The sequence below is a fragment of the Ptiloglossa arizonensis genome, chromosome 12 (genome assembly GCF_051014685.1).
Source record: "Ptiloglossa arizonensis isolate GNS036 chromosome 12, iyPtiAriz1_principal, whole genome shotgun sequence".
Classification (NCBI taxonomy): domain Eukaryota; kingdom Metazoa; phylum Arthropoda; class Insecta; order Hymenoptera; family Colletidae; genus Ptiloglossa; species Ptiloglossa arizonensis.
In genome coordinates, this window is record NC_135059.1 from 13725671 (window position 1) to 13740155 (window position 14485).

Genomic DNA, 14485 nt, shown 5'->3' on the forward strand with positions numbered 1-14485 from the left:
ACATTTGGAAAGAATCGAACCGAGAACCGCGCGACGCGTCGCGTCGCGTCGCGTCGCGTCGCGTCGCGTCGCGTCTCGCGTAGCGTCACAATTTCTGCCTCCCGTTATGTCACGAAATTATCTCCACCACCTGACACCGTTTCTCGCTCGCTCCCGCTGTTTCTCCCTCTCGTCCCAATGTATACGAAGAAGTCGAGCGAGCCGGAGAGATAACGACGATCAAATTTCACCTACCTCTTTCTCTCTACCTCTCTCTCTCTCTCTCTCTCTGTCCCTCGTAACACGAGGTTAGATTTTACATCGGCATTCTTAGCCGCGTACGCGTTCCGCGATACATTTTCCGCTCAAGTTGGACAACAACGAGGAATAACCGGTCGGTATCGGTCGGTGAGGTTACGCGAACCGGCCGTCACGTGTCCCCGGTACGCGCTCGGCCTCTCGCGTAATTGTCGCATCGGGAGAGATCATCTTTGCCAATGATCCGCTTTTGTCTCGAACGCGGAGACTTTCACTTTCAATTTCGCCGTAAGACGCGCGTCCATCCCCTCCGCTCGTCAACGCGGAGTCGAACGACGAAATTGGCGCTCGCGTATCGCCGCTGTAACAATTTCGAAGGAAAGAATATTCGCAACGAAACGCGAACCGATCGGACAACTCGAAGGACGCGCTCGCGGTAACCGGTCGAGGATCGCGACGAGTAGGCGCGAAGAGATTCGCGGCCGATCTTGCTCGATCGGTTGCATTAGTATTTTAAAACCAGCCTTCTCGGACGACCTCGCTGTATCCGTAAACGAGCTTACGATCGAGGTCAACGTTGCTCCGATTCGGTACGGTTTTCTCGGAAACGCGCCGCGCGGACGAACCCAATTTTCGAACAGGGTCTCCGGAGGCTCCGTTCGCGCGTAAAATATTTCGCCGGGTTCCCGGTACACCGCAATTAGATCGCGAGTTATCGATCACGAGCGATCGAGCCGGCGAAGGACGCGGATCTGCAATCGCACGTGATCGCTCTAATCTAGAAACGACGTTCATGGGGCCACGGGAACGGCAAACACCTTGCAGCTTATTGACACAGATGCAGCGAAATTACAAAGCAACGTTAAAAGACACTCGTTTGCGGATCGAGCGACCGATAATTCGACACGCTCGCGGGGAAAAGACGCATCTGTGAAAACGATCGATCAACGAAAACGATCGCTCGTTGATTCGACGCGACGCTATTCTCGCGATACGTATATCCGGAGAAAGCGCGGTACGTTTTCTTTTTCTTTCGGGACGTTAATTCTTTTCGACCGTGAAACGGGTGGGCGGGTCGGGGGGCGTTCGCCCTAAGGTTTTCCCAAGTAGTTCGAGGCACGGTCGAAAGGTCCTTCGGTTGCCCGGTGGAGGAATCGCGCGGCCCCGAGAGGAAAATCGGCGGCGATCGTCGCTCGTCGCAACCTACCGACAGAAAAATCGGCACGACTATTCGATGCGCAGCTAACTGTACACAAGTTCGGCTATGCACGGCTAAATGCCACGGTGTACGGTCCGAGGTGGTGCGCGGGGCAAGGCGAAGGAAAGGAGGAAGGGTGCGAGCGAGCGAGAGCGGGAGCTCGGTCGTTCGAGCGAGACGGAGAGGGAACGCGTCGTTCGTCGAGGAAGGGAAAGAGAGCCGAACACCGGGGAGAAGGGTGTGCAGCCAAGAGTAGGGAGAACGGGCCAAGGGAGGACGAGGAAGGAACGGAACAGGGAGAGGGTTAGGAAGGGTGCAGGCAGACCGGCGAACGAGCACAGAGGGAAGAGCGCGCGAAAGGCGGTTGCGAGAACGAGACGTAGAAACGAGGGCCAGGGGTCGAGGTTCGGGGTGTGGGGTGACGAAGAGAGAAACGCAGAGACGAGGCGGCAGAGCGGGAGGGCAGACGGACGGACGAGACTCGAGACGGGCGAGGGGAACGAACGAAGAGTGCCACGGCCGAGGAGGAGGAAGAGGAGCCCGGGAGGAGGGACGACGAGGACGAGGAGAACGAGGAGGACGAGGAGGTGGTGGAGGAGGAGGACACGAGGGAGGGCGGGAGGCCGCGAGGAGAGAGAGAGAGAGAGAGAGAGAGAGAGAGAGAGAGAGAGAGAGAGAGAGAGAGAGAGAGAGAGAGAGAGAGAGAGAGAGGGAGAGAGAGAGAGAGAGAGAGGGACAAAAGCGAGGGTTGGGGGACCACTAGCGAGGAAGTGGTGGGGCCAAAGAATTGGCGAGGACCAGGCTGCTCGTAGCAGGAGGTGGAGAAGGAGGTGGCGGAGGAGGAAGAGGAGGAGGAGGAGGAGGGTAGTCGAGCGTACGGAGGGGTGGCGTGGGGCAGGAGCGCGAGCATGGGTGGGGGTTGCCGCCCCTCTCACGCGTTAACCCCGCCAGCGTGGAGAGAAGCGTGAGACCGAGGGAGACGGAGCGAGAGAGCGGGGGCCGTTGCCCCTCTCCTCCTTCCGCGAGGTTCCTATGAATTTTGCGACACTCAATAAAAAGTGGTTCCACGAGGTTAACATTTCGGTAACTATACCCTCGCCTACCCAGGCCGCGCACGCACGCAGCACCGAGGAGCGGATCGGGAGGACGACGACTACGACTACGACTACGACGAAGACGAAGACGAAGACGAAGATCACGGCGACGACGACGACGGCGACGACTACGAAGACGACTACGATAACGACAACGACGACGACGACGACGACGACGGCGGCGGCGAGAACGACGACGAAGACGAAGACGAAGACGAAAACGAAGACGAAGACGAAGACGAAGACGACGCGCATACACGATTCCGGCGTGGACACACGCGCGGACAGAGGACGCGTAAAGACGCACACGGACGCGGGTTCGTGCGCGTAGAGGAGCCCTCGTGCACACCTACACGAGGAGGAAATTCAGCCGTGTGGACGACGCGACGACGGACAACACACGAGCGAGCGGGAGCTAAGCCGGTGTGTACGCGCGTACAGGGAGAGAAACACGCTCGTGTGTAAAAGCGAGGAGAGCGAGAGAGGGACAGGAAGAACGCGGAGGAAGGAGAGACAGAGAAAAAGTCCGAGGGACACGCACGCACGGACACAGAGGAGCGCGCGGGCGGGCGCACGCATACATGCACGCGCATGCACGCATACCACGGGACCGCCGAAAAAACTGCACGGGAGAGGCGCAGCAACGGGCAAACCGAACCGCGCGCGAATCAAGTGCTTTGGCCAGTCGCGTTCCCAATCACTCTACGACTAGGTAGTCCCCCGGTGTGTCCCAAAGAAGCGGCAGGGAGCTGGTCCTTCGCTCGATGGTGTCGTCCCGCAAGATAATACCGGATACTTTGACGCGGGATCCTTCTTGCTCATCGACGCGAGATCCTACGTTCGTCGCTGCACCTACTACGTTCTAGATCGTTTCGCCAACCTCGATCATCGTTCGTCGTTCGTCGTTCGTCGTTCGTCGTTCGTCGATCGTCGAACAACGCTCTCTCGCGTTTCGTTTTCGTGTCTTCTGCGTCATCGAAACGGAAGGAAAGAGAGAGGGACCCCACGGGAGTGCTTATCGCGTGCGTTTTGCGTTTCTTTTTTTTTTTTCTTTTCGCGCTCTTTTCGTTCGTCGTCACGGGGAAGACGGAAGAAGGAGGAACAACGGCAACAACGAGAACGAGAACGAGAACGAGAACGAGAACGAGAAGAAGAACGAGGACGAGAACGAGAACGAGAACGAGTACAAGAACGAGAACAAGAACAAGGAGGACGTCGACGTCGACGAGGAGGACGCATCGAGGGGAAAAAGAACGCTCAGTGAAGCCGCGTCGTCGAAACGTACGGGAATCGTCGCGGGCACCTATTTACGGTGATCCGGTTGCACGCTACGTTGCGCGTCACGAACCAAGACAGAGGAAACGATCCTCTCGCGGAAGGGATCGTCCTTCCCCGTGTATACGCGGTGTTACGGTATACGGCCACGACGATTACTTCTTCGTCCTCTTCGTCCTTCGAGGCGCGAGTGACACCCCCCTGTAAGGAGCTCGTCGCGATCGTGCGACGTCCTACCGAGAGATCCTCCACGAAGCCGCGAGGACAGTACGAAAACGGTAAACAGTGAAAGCGGCGGGAAAGGTTGTCCGAGAAAAGTGCGATCTTTGCTTCGATCCGCGATCAACGTCGCGGCGACGATTCTCCGCTAGGAAGAAGAAGGGACTGTTCGATCGCGGAAGGTGATCCGGGAGTCGATCGAAGCCGAGTGCGTTCGGTCCGATCGCGCGAATCCGCGAGAGGATCGTCGAGTCCGTGTTTCGGGGATTCGAACGCCGCGAGGCACGTCGTCGTCGTTGTACGTAGCTCGTGCGTCGTTTTCGCACGAGGATGGACCCACGAGCGTCCTCGGGACCCTTCGGAACGCACGAGACCGCGAGAAACTATCGCGCGGCTTAGGGGAAACACGAGCAGATCCAGACGCTTCCCGGTCTGTGTATCATCGGGCGAGCCGAGACAACCGAGGAGCGAGCAGAGGTCACCCCGACGAATCGACACGGAGCCAACCGCGCTCGGAGGACGGAAAAGAAGGCTCGCTCGCGGGATCCTCGCATCCGACAGTCAAACGGTGGGTTTAGCACCGACGACAAGGACACCGGGCAAAGGAGCCCCACACTTTACTTCGCGCTCGACGATCAAGGTACGTTCACAGCTGACAGCGGTGGCCTTCGGCCGCCTGTCGGCTTCCAAAGCGAGAGACGCCCGATAGAGAGTACGCGAACGTGCGAACGTGCGAACGTGCGAACGTGCGAACGTGCGAGCGACCGAGAGAGAACGATTCGAGCGCGAGACCGACAGAGTATGCGTGCCAGAGAGGAAACGACCGATCGTGCGCGTCCGCGGGACCGAGAGAAACGGAGAGACGAGACCGTCTCCTCGTGTCGTCGTGTCGTCGTCGTCGTCGTCGTCGTCGTCGTCGTCGTCGTTGTCGTTGTCGTTGTCGTTGTCGTTGTCGTTGTCGTTGTCGTTGTCGTTGTCGTTGTCGTTGACGTTGACGTCGCGTCGCTAGCGAGACACCGTTGGTATGCACGCGCGCACGCACACCGCGAACTGTCGCGCGGTTCTCTGGTCGTTTTCGCTCGCGAGAATGTTTCGTTTCCGACGTGCGCGCTCGCTCGCTCGCTCGCGCTCGTTCGCGCTCGTTCGCGCTCGTTCGCGCGAGCACACGATGGAGCGAGGTACGGGTCGCGAGCACGTTTCTCGCGCGTCGTCCTACGTGCGCGGCTAGTTGTACGCGTCGCGCTAGAGTAGCCAGCAGCGAGAGGCAAGGGAGAGAGAGAGGAAGAGGAGCGGCGCGTAACCGTTGCGTAGCGGCGCTAGTTAGCGGCGTTCGAGCAGGGATTGCCGCGCCGGCTAGACGACCGCTAGACGAACGTAACGCCAGACGTTAGAGGCTCGCTGGCTGCCCGGTTGCCTGGCTGCCTGGCTGCTCGCCTGGCTGCGAAATGACGTAATCCGTCTGCGCGAGCGGAGCGAGTCGAGCGACGAGCGATCCTTTTGTCGCGCGCCGCGGCGCTCCGGGCCGCGTGTTACGAGTGCCGTGTGTACGTTCACGTACGGTTAAGCCCGACCCTGCTCTCCTCGTTCACTCTCGTTTTCTCCGTGTTTTTTGCCCGGTTTTTCCTAGTCGCTCCTGCGTACCACGCGCTCCGCACCTATCTCGCTTCTTCTCCGGCGGTGCCCTCTCTCTTCCACTCCCGGTCGCTCGTTTTTCCCTTCTCTGCTTTTTTTCCTCTCCGCCCCCGGTTCATTCACCAAAAATTCCGCGTCTCGTAAAACGAGGCTCTCTCGCACGGGAGAGAGAAAGAGACACCGAGCTACCGAGCGAGGAAAAAGGAGAGAGAGAAAGCCACGCCGTCCCGCTGGCGAGATTCAATTAAACCCAGCCTCGTCGTCGGCGATCGCCGCGCGGCGATCATTCGTTTTTATTGCGCGCCACGAGTCGTACGCTTGTTTTTGCACCGGTGAATTAGGAAAAACGGACGAAAATAGCCGTACCAGGAAATCGCCCGTTACTCCCCAAGGTCACCGATGTCGATCTCTATCCGCTGCGTCGTCGCGCGACTCCTTCGATTCGAAAACCGCGTTACGAACTCTTTCTCTCTCTCTCTCTCTCTCTCTCTCTCTCTCTCTCTCTCGTTACGTTTCCCCACTCTACGCGGTCTCTCCTCTCTCGGTGAGACTCCGGTCTGGTTCGATCTCGATCGCGTCCTGTTTTCCTACGCCGCGCGTCGAAAGGAACCTCTCCGCGGTCTCACGATGTCGTTTCGACCCTACGCACGACTCTCCGGACGCTTCGCGAATTCTCTCGCTCTTTCCCGCTACTCTCTCCGTCCCGCTGCACTCTCTCCGTTCCCCCTCTTGCTCTCCGGGACGTGCAACGTATCCGTGCAGATCCCCTATTTTTACGATGGACGCGCGTTTGTTACACGATGCCGCTGCAAGTTGAAAACACCGACCGACTAGGTATAAATAGATCTCGCGATACCGAACGCACGGAACGCGCCGGAGAAAGAAGAAGGAAAAGCGAGGGTGACGAGGGCGAGAGGGAGACGGAGGAACGGTTAAAGAGGGGGCGGGGGGAGGGGAGGGGAGGGGTGTAGAGGGACGTGGACGAAGAGAGAAAGGGCGGAGAGGAGGCTGCTGGCAGCGGTAAAAAATAAAAATCGTCTCTCTCTCTCTCTCTCTCTCTCTCTCTCTCTCTCTCTCTCTTTCTCCGTGGCATCGTCCTCTCTCGGTCGCACTCACGGGCGCGATGACGATACGCGCGTGACTTCTCAAAAAATTCACTCAGCCGCTTGCACGCGTATATTATGCGCGCGTCAGACGCTGCGCGCTCGGCCACGCCGTGTGTCGCGGCCGATAAAAATTCCTCTATACAAAGCCGATCCTTGAACGTGAGTTTGGAACCGAGATCCAGGAGCCTTGAGGCTTCGACGCTCGCCTACGAAGCCGTTGATTCTGTCCTCGCTAGAAGGATACGCGGTTCGTGTTCCTTTTTTCTTTCTTCTTTCGCGCGCGAGCGCACTCGCTCGTGTTTTTTTCCTTTCGTTTTTCGTAGTTTATTTATTTCGTATTCCGTTCTCGAGACCCCGGTACGTGTAACCGGCCACCAAAACGGACGTAGAGAGAGAGAGAGAGAGAGAGAGAGAGAAACGCGCGAATATACCTAAACCGGCGAACGCGCGTAGCAGCGAACGTTGGTCCTTGGTTTTGCGAACAATAGCGTCTCGATGCCTCGACGAAGGTGACGCAAACGCGAAAATAAAGGTATCCGTCCGGCGAGCGTTGCTTCGCGCGCGCGAACCTTCTCGAGAGTTCTCGGCGTCGGTTCGAGGATATTTCGAAAAAACGGCGGTTCGCGCGCGTTAGAGATCGAAGCGTACTCGAACGGACGCGAGGTCTCGCGCCGTTGGGAGAAAAGAGTATCGAAACGCGTCGATGATCGCTATTGAGGAGCACTGCGAGCGCCCGTAGGAAAGAGGGAAAAGACAAACCAGCTTTACTAGTCGAGCCGCTGTTTTGTCGACGTTCTCCTTGCGTTACGGCAGCCTTACGGCTTTTTTTATCGTCCACAATGACGCATAGATGCCCAGGTGCTCCTGGCTGGCTGCTCGGCCGTATGCGTGCGTACGTGCATACATAGTCGCGGGTCGTGTAGACGCGGCCGCGCGAGTGCGAGCGAAACTCCTGCGACGCAAAATCCCACCCGAGAGAAGGACCCGACGACGATGCTCTCTCGTCGACCCGCTCGAGAAAACTCGCCCGCGTTTTCGATCGCTCGTAACCAACGAGTCGTCCGCGCATCGACGGATCTCGCCCGATCGCGACGAGAACGTTCCTTCGATGAGTCGGCGAAACGGTTTCGCTCGCAGCGCGAACCGTCGTTTCGAAACCCTCCTTTCCGCTCGGGCGAGCTTCGTTTTTCGCCGATCCGAGCCCGCGACACACTTGCCTCGATTCGCGATTCGCGATTCGCGATTCGCGCGAACCTGGCTGCTTCCTCGGCGCGATTTCGCTCGAAAGAAAAACAAACGAACGATAACGCATAGAGAAAGCAATTCACCGTGGTTGCAAAACGCTTCGCGATATTTCCACCCGTCCGGTCCCCCTCCCGGTCGTCCCGACCCGGCTCGCTGTAATTTGCAATTGGCCTCGTTTTCGTTTCGCGTCGGGACAACGTCGCGCTCGGGACCAAACCGGTACCCGATCGAATTTATTCCTCGGATCGGTACGGGATTCGAGCACCGCTGGAACGGACTGCCGAAAAATATTTTCGAAACGTTTCGAAGACTCGAGCTCGGCGCGTTCTTCCGCGCGGTCCGAGTCCCTTTCGGTCGACGCTACCCACTCACCGTTGAAACGCAAGGTCGCGTACGCTCGCAACGGTTATTCAATTTTCGGAAATAACCGTCCGTCGCGAGGACGGATCCGAGTCGGAGCGTTCTTTGAACTCTTCCCAGCGAAAGAGATTCTTCGAGGCGTCGGGAACACCCGATGAAATTACAACCTCGACGAATTTCGTTCTCCCTTGGTTCTCCTCGCTCGGCACCTGCACCTGGAAACGGGGTATACGCGTCCTCCGATAACGGTTCGTTCTCCTTGAACGGCGGAGGGCACTGCTTCTCGCACCCGTTATTTCTCCCATTCTCTTTCCCGCCCTCCCGTTTCCTCTCCGCGAGTTCCGGAGGAACTGGCCGTCGCGGAAGAAACGTCGCGGGCCCGACGATTCCGTTTCGCCAACGGGACGCGATCGCCGTTTGGGATCGAGTCACCGTGATTTTCGATCGGGACTCGGTCTCGATTTTTCCCCTCGAAACGACCGACTCTCCGCTCGTTCCTCTTCCGTTCCAGCATCGTCGCGCTCTCAAGGTCTCCGGCTCGACGTTGTCCCGAACGCTCCGAGGCTCGTGTTTTTTAACTCCGCGACGGAACGGGAGGGCTAACGACGACACCGTCCAGTCGCGTCTATTATAATAGCTTTAATTATAGAAAAACAATATGCGCGCGATCGAAACGGAGACCCGAGGGACGGACGCATCAGGGTTGAATAATAATACAGTCGTACCTTGACTCGCGTTCCCCCGACTTGCGTCGTTTCGCGCTTACGTCGTTTCCATTAGCGACGATAATTCGCGTCACCGAGTTACACGGGGTTCCCTTCCAGCGCGTAAACCGAAAATCGATCGTTGGATCGTAACGATCCGCGCAAAGATGCGAGCGTGCACACGGTATTTCGTTTAACTGTATTTTTCAACTTATAAATATACCCGCGTTGAACTTTGCCCTTCCAGCCGTTTTTCCAATCGATGGAAAACCTACGCCTCTCGATCCAACGGAATGTTACCATATGCGCGCGCGCGCGAGATTTTTCGTTATTTTTTTCTCTCTTTTCATTTACGTTTTCGAGTAATCGTTTCAACGAATTGGACCGAATCGCACCCAACTCCGATCGCACCCAGCGTCTCGCTCCCGACCGATGATCCAATCCGAGCATTTGCTCGGCGCTCCGCTCCGAACACTTGTCGTTCGCTCGTCGGTTTACGCCTTGCTCGTTTTTGATACGCCGACTGGAACGGTGCCCGCTAAACGGTTGCATCGATCGCCGGTAATTTTAGACGCGTTTCTTTTTAACCGTTTTTCAACAAATTTCCCACTTTGCGAAACAGGAAGTCGAGAAAGAGGTCTTTGAATCCTTCGCGGTCTGGGTTAGACGCGGTGAACACGATTCGTTTTACCACGGTACGTTTTGTCGCAAACGCGAGGAGATCGCGACGAAAAATTTTATTCGAACGTGACGCGAATCGTTTTATCGTTGTACGAAAAATCGCACCGAACGTGCAAATAGGTTACGAGCCGAGATGCCTCCGCTTAAATACGGTATAAACGTTACTCGTTTCTCTCGGTGCATATCGGTTCGTCTTCTTGCGAATGTAGTGCGACCGCGAAAGAACAAAATTTTCCACGATGTAAAACGGATCGCTTTCGCGAGCGTTTCGTCGTTGTACCTTGAAAACATTCTACATCGTGTATCGAACAAGTAGGCTGGCACGATTTTTAATTCGGGTTACGCTTGCGCCTGGACGCGGATGAAATTGTTTACTTTTCGTAGCACACGACCAAGAACTTGTTCGATCGTTGCGGTGAAAAATCGCACCGAACGCGATTACGAGTAGGCTGGCGCGATTCGTAATGCTTTTGTGCCTGTACCCGGACGCGGAAAGCATCGATCGTTCGAAAAGAAAATTGAAAAGAAAATGTACAGCGCGGATTGGTTTCACGACCGTTCTATCGTTGTATCGAAAAATTGCTCCGAACGTGATTACGAGTGGCGTACAAATCTGAAAAGAGGAATCCGTAAAAGTAAAACGGAGAGTTTCGCGTCAAAGGATGCGAGCGCGAAGGGGTTAATCGAGACGGGTCGACGTAAATCGAAATAACGTTTAGACGCTCGTAAAGAGTAAACGTTCGGCAAAGCGAATCGTCGTAAAACGCGCGAGTCGAAAAGATCGGGGCCTCCGCGACAGGATCGACCCAGTTAAGCGTCGTTTTTAAAAATAAAGGGGGGCCTAATTAAATTTAATGAGCGCCGGGGCCGGTCGTCGCGAACCGTTCGACGAGTCACGCTCGCTCGTTTCGGTTTCGGCTTCGGCTTCGGCTTCGGCTTCGGCTTCGGCTTCGACTTCGGCTTCGGCCTCGACTCTATTCGCGTTCGAATTTTTCGGCGGCCGCGATAGTGGGTAGATTCGCGCATACCGTCTGCGCGCAGGTATGCATGCACATAATCCGAATCGACCGATTAGATTAGACGCCTAGTAACTAGATTACGCGACGGCCGTGTTATCTGTGAAATTAGAGCCCGGCTTGAATACGTTATTTAGGCGAGGCGGATGCTAGAGTAACCTCGGCGAGGATTTAACGCTCCGGCCTTTGCCTCGTGATTTACGAGCGTCGCCGAGGACCGTTCCGATTATCGGCGAATACCGAAACGACCTCGCGCAGTTTCGCGATTTTTCCGTTGAACCTCGCGTACCAACGCCGATCGTTTTCGGTGGACTCGCGGCGATCCAGCGATCGTTTCGATCGACGGTGCTCTATCTAATCGCGAGCGGGTTTCTCCCCATTCCCGGGCAAATATGCATTTCGCGTTTAGCGTTTAGCGTTTAGCGTTTCGCGTTTCGCGTGGTCGTTCGTTGGAAATTAATCGCGGTGGCTCCGTCCAGTCTGTCCTAGTCGCGCGGCCCGCGGTTACGGAGAAACACTGCCCGTTATGAGAAGCACTGGCGAGACGACGTTCGCGAATATGCATGCATTCGAATGTACGCGTTGATCCGGCAAACCGGCAAGAACGGGCTTCTTCGCTCCGTCGAAACGAACGATCGAGGAGAAACGGTCTCGATTCTGGCGCGGGGAACGCGCACACACCCCCACCCTCCTCTGGCTCCCTTCGAGCTTTTACCGAGAGGCGCCAACGATTCGTCGTCTGGTAATGGACGCGTTCGACCGACCGAACCGCGTGTGTACTCGCTCGATTTTAAACGACGAGTTTATCGCCCGAACGAAAACCAAGAAACGACCGTTACGCCCGGTCGGTGGTGTACCGATAACGTCTACGCGACCGAGCCCGAAACCGAGAACCTAATACGTCGAGCGGTGCATCCTTCCTCGGCCACCGGACTTTTTTCTCGCGAAATACTTTGCGACTGCCGGCAGATTCGAAAATATTTACATAGGGCTCTTAGACTAAACATAGCGCCGGTGCGCCTCGAAACGTAAACTTGGAAAATATTCGCCTCGCGGCCAAGGCCGGAGAAATTCGAATTTCGACGCGACCGACGACACGACGGTGCTCACCGGTGACCACTCCGAAATTAACTTACGTTTCTACGAAGCTCGCGCGAGCAGCTCCACTTTTCAACGAACTCGTTACCCGAGTATTCCCACTTTTCGAAAGAGTGGAACCAGCGACGAGAATGTTAAAAAATGTATCGAAACGCGGTCGACAACTCGGAACGAAATTTGCGCGTTCCTATTTTCTCAACGGCACGCGGATAACGTCACGGCGATGTTTGGCGAAAGAAGCGTCAAGGTTGACGCGTCCCGCGAATCATCGCGAGCTCGTCGTTCCACGTTCCACGTTCCACGTTCCACCTACCGGGTAGGAATTCTTTCCGCGTAAAGGCGGCCGGATGTCGCATGGAATCGCATATCGTTAAGGTAACAGTAACCAAGGCGTATTGCAACTGACCCGCCGCCGAATTAGAGAAGAAACAATGGGCCGGCGGTTCCTCGCGCGCCTTAAAATTCGGCTGACACAGCTGATCATGACGAATCGTGTCCCGCGAGGCGGGCCAACTTACACCGACGATGGTGTAGCGCTGGGATCGAGCTCGATACGCTTCTTCGGGAAACGAACAATCGATACACCGTCCAACCCGCCGTTTCCGGAATTCTTTTTTTTTCTGCTTTTCTTTTCTTTTCTTTTCTTTTCTTTTCTTTTCTTTTCTTTTCTGTTCTTTTCCTTTCTTTTCTTTCCTTTTCTTTTCGCGCGCGCAACGTGTTTACGGAGCACCGACATTCTTTCGTGACTATTCGGCGTTTAAATCGAAAACACGCGCGCCACGACGAAACGGAGTTCACTCCTTGTAACGAATTCGAAATAAAAATATACGCGCGCGAAAATTATAAAATCGTTGGAAAAGTTGTACCGTATTCCACGCGCGCGAGAAAAGTTACTCGCGCGCGTATCGAAGCACCGTGAATCGCACATTTTTAAGCTGGAAATATTAACGCCTGTGGCTGGATCTTCGGGAAACGGTCGTTTTTCGAATTTTTCTCCTAGATGTCGTTGCGAGGTTCAACCTCGATAAAGGGTTCGCTGAAATATTTTATTCCTACGAGTACCGAAAGAATTGAAGTGGAAAACATTTTCGATTTAATTTTTCCAATTATCGTGTACAATTTCGTCGCGGGAACACATTTTGGAAAGCGCCGACCCGGAGTTTGAATCGTCGCGATCGAGTAACGCGACAATAATGCAGTGCGGTGCAGTCATTGTGCGATGCAAAATACAAAAGGGTAGTAATAGAAATGGTACAACGTTAACGAAACAGTCGCTTAAGAATCGCATAAAATTAACTTCGTTTCACCCGGTACGGAAAGAACGAATCACCGAAGGTAGGAACAATTGAACGATAAATGCAACAACGAGTACCAAAGTTGCGCTCCGAAATTGGTGAAAAATTTTGCACGCACGTTTATTTATTTATTTATTTATTTATTTATTTATTTATTTATTTATTTATTTATTTCAACGGACAAAGAAACAGGAAAACAAAGGAAAAAAGCAATGCGGCGTACGCGGCGAGGTTCTCGTAAATTACGATCGATCGACTCCGTGAAATAAACGGTAGAGACAATTACGAGCGACGATTCGAGATTGTTTCTCGAGCGAAGGAAGTTACGAGCGAAAAATTGACGAAAAGTCAAGTTGACGGTTTTGGCTCTCGACCGGCTCGATACGACGATAACGTAATAACGAACAACGATGATGATTTTCACTTATGATAAAATTTCGGACGATATGTGCTTCGGTGGCGAAACGAAACGTTATCGGTGTATAAATTAGCACGATTCGAAACACGTTGTACGTTCCATTGTCTTCAATTGAGTTACGGAAGATTAAAGAAAATGTTCGAAGCATTCGTCATTCGCGTCGATACGCTACGAACGTGTGTTGACCTCTGTGCGGGGATTCGAAATCTATCGCGCGGCACGATACACGAATCAACGAGGTTGGCAAATCGCGCGCAAACCTGCGAAATAGACTCGAGATTACTCGAACGACGTCTGGTATTTTCCAGAGAGCGCGAGACTCGACGGCGAGACGCGCGCGTTGAAGCACGGAACGAACACTTTGACTACTATATTTCCTTTGTAACAGTAACGAGTCTTTATTGGATACAGATACGCACGCTGCTAACGAGAAAGATTAACCGCGATGAAAAGAAAATTACACCGTTGTCGAGTTCAACGCTTAAAAAATACCTTACCAGAAATGATATTACCAATAAGCGGTTAATCGATACGGTGATATAAAAATTTTACACGGAGCAGAGCGGAGGTACGGATCGGTAATACGGTTTATACCCCAGGCCCGTTCTATTTTCAAAATCGTTAACCGTCGCATCAATCGTTCCGAACTGGCCGAGTCGATTAACGTTAACGCGTGTCCTCGATCGTAACGCACCGTGTTACCGTACGCGCGAATTTAGAAGAAATCCCCGTTTCTCGGACACGATTGCTGGAATATGTAACTTCGCAAACCTTCTATACGACTTTATCGATCTCTTCTCCGTGACCCCGTCGTTCTTTTACAACTGACGTCCAAACGACCATTTCATCTTATTAATCCAACCGATAATCGCGTTTACCTTAGGTATTATTATTATATCTTTCTGCC

General features: G+C 54.4%; 1 protein-coding gene across 1 annotated transcript in view; it reads left to right on the forward strand.

Moving 5' to 3' along the window:
- The first annotated feature begins 4544 nt into the window (after positions 1-4544).
- Positions 4545-14485, forward strand: part of Br (broad-complex core protein) — a 61129-nt gene continuing 51188 nt past the window's right edge. Inside the window, exon 1 of the mRNA XM_076324585.1 lies at positions 4545-4663. The gene's annotated coding sequence lies outside the window, so the exon portion shown is untranslated. The remainder of the gene's footprint in view (positions 4664-14485) is intronic.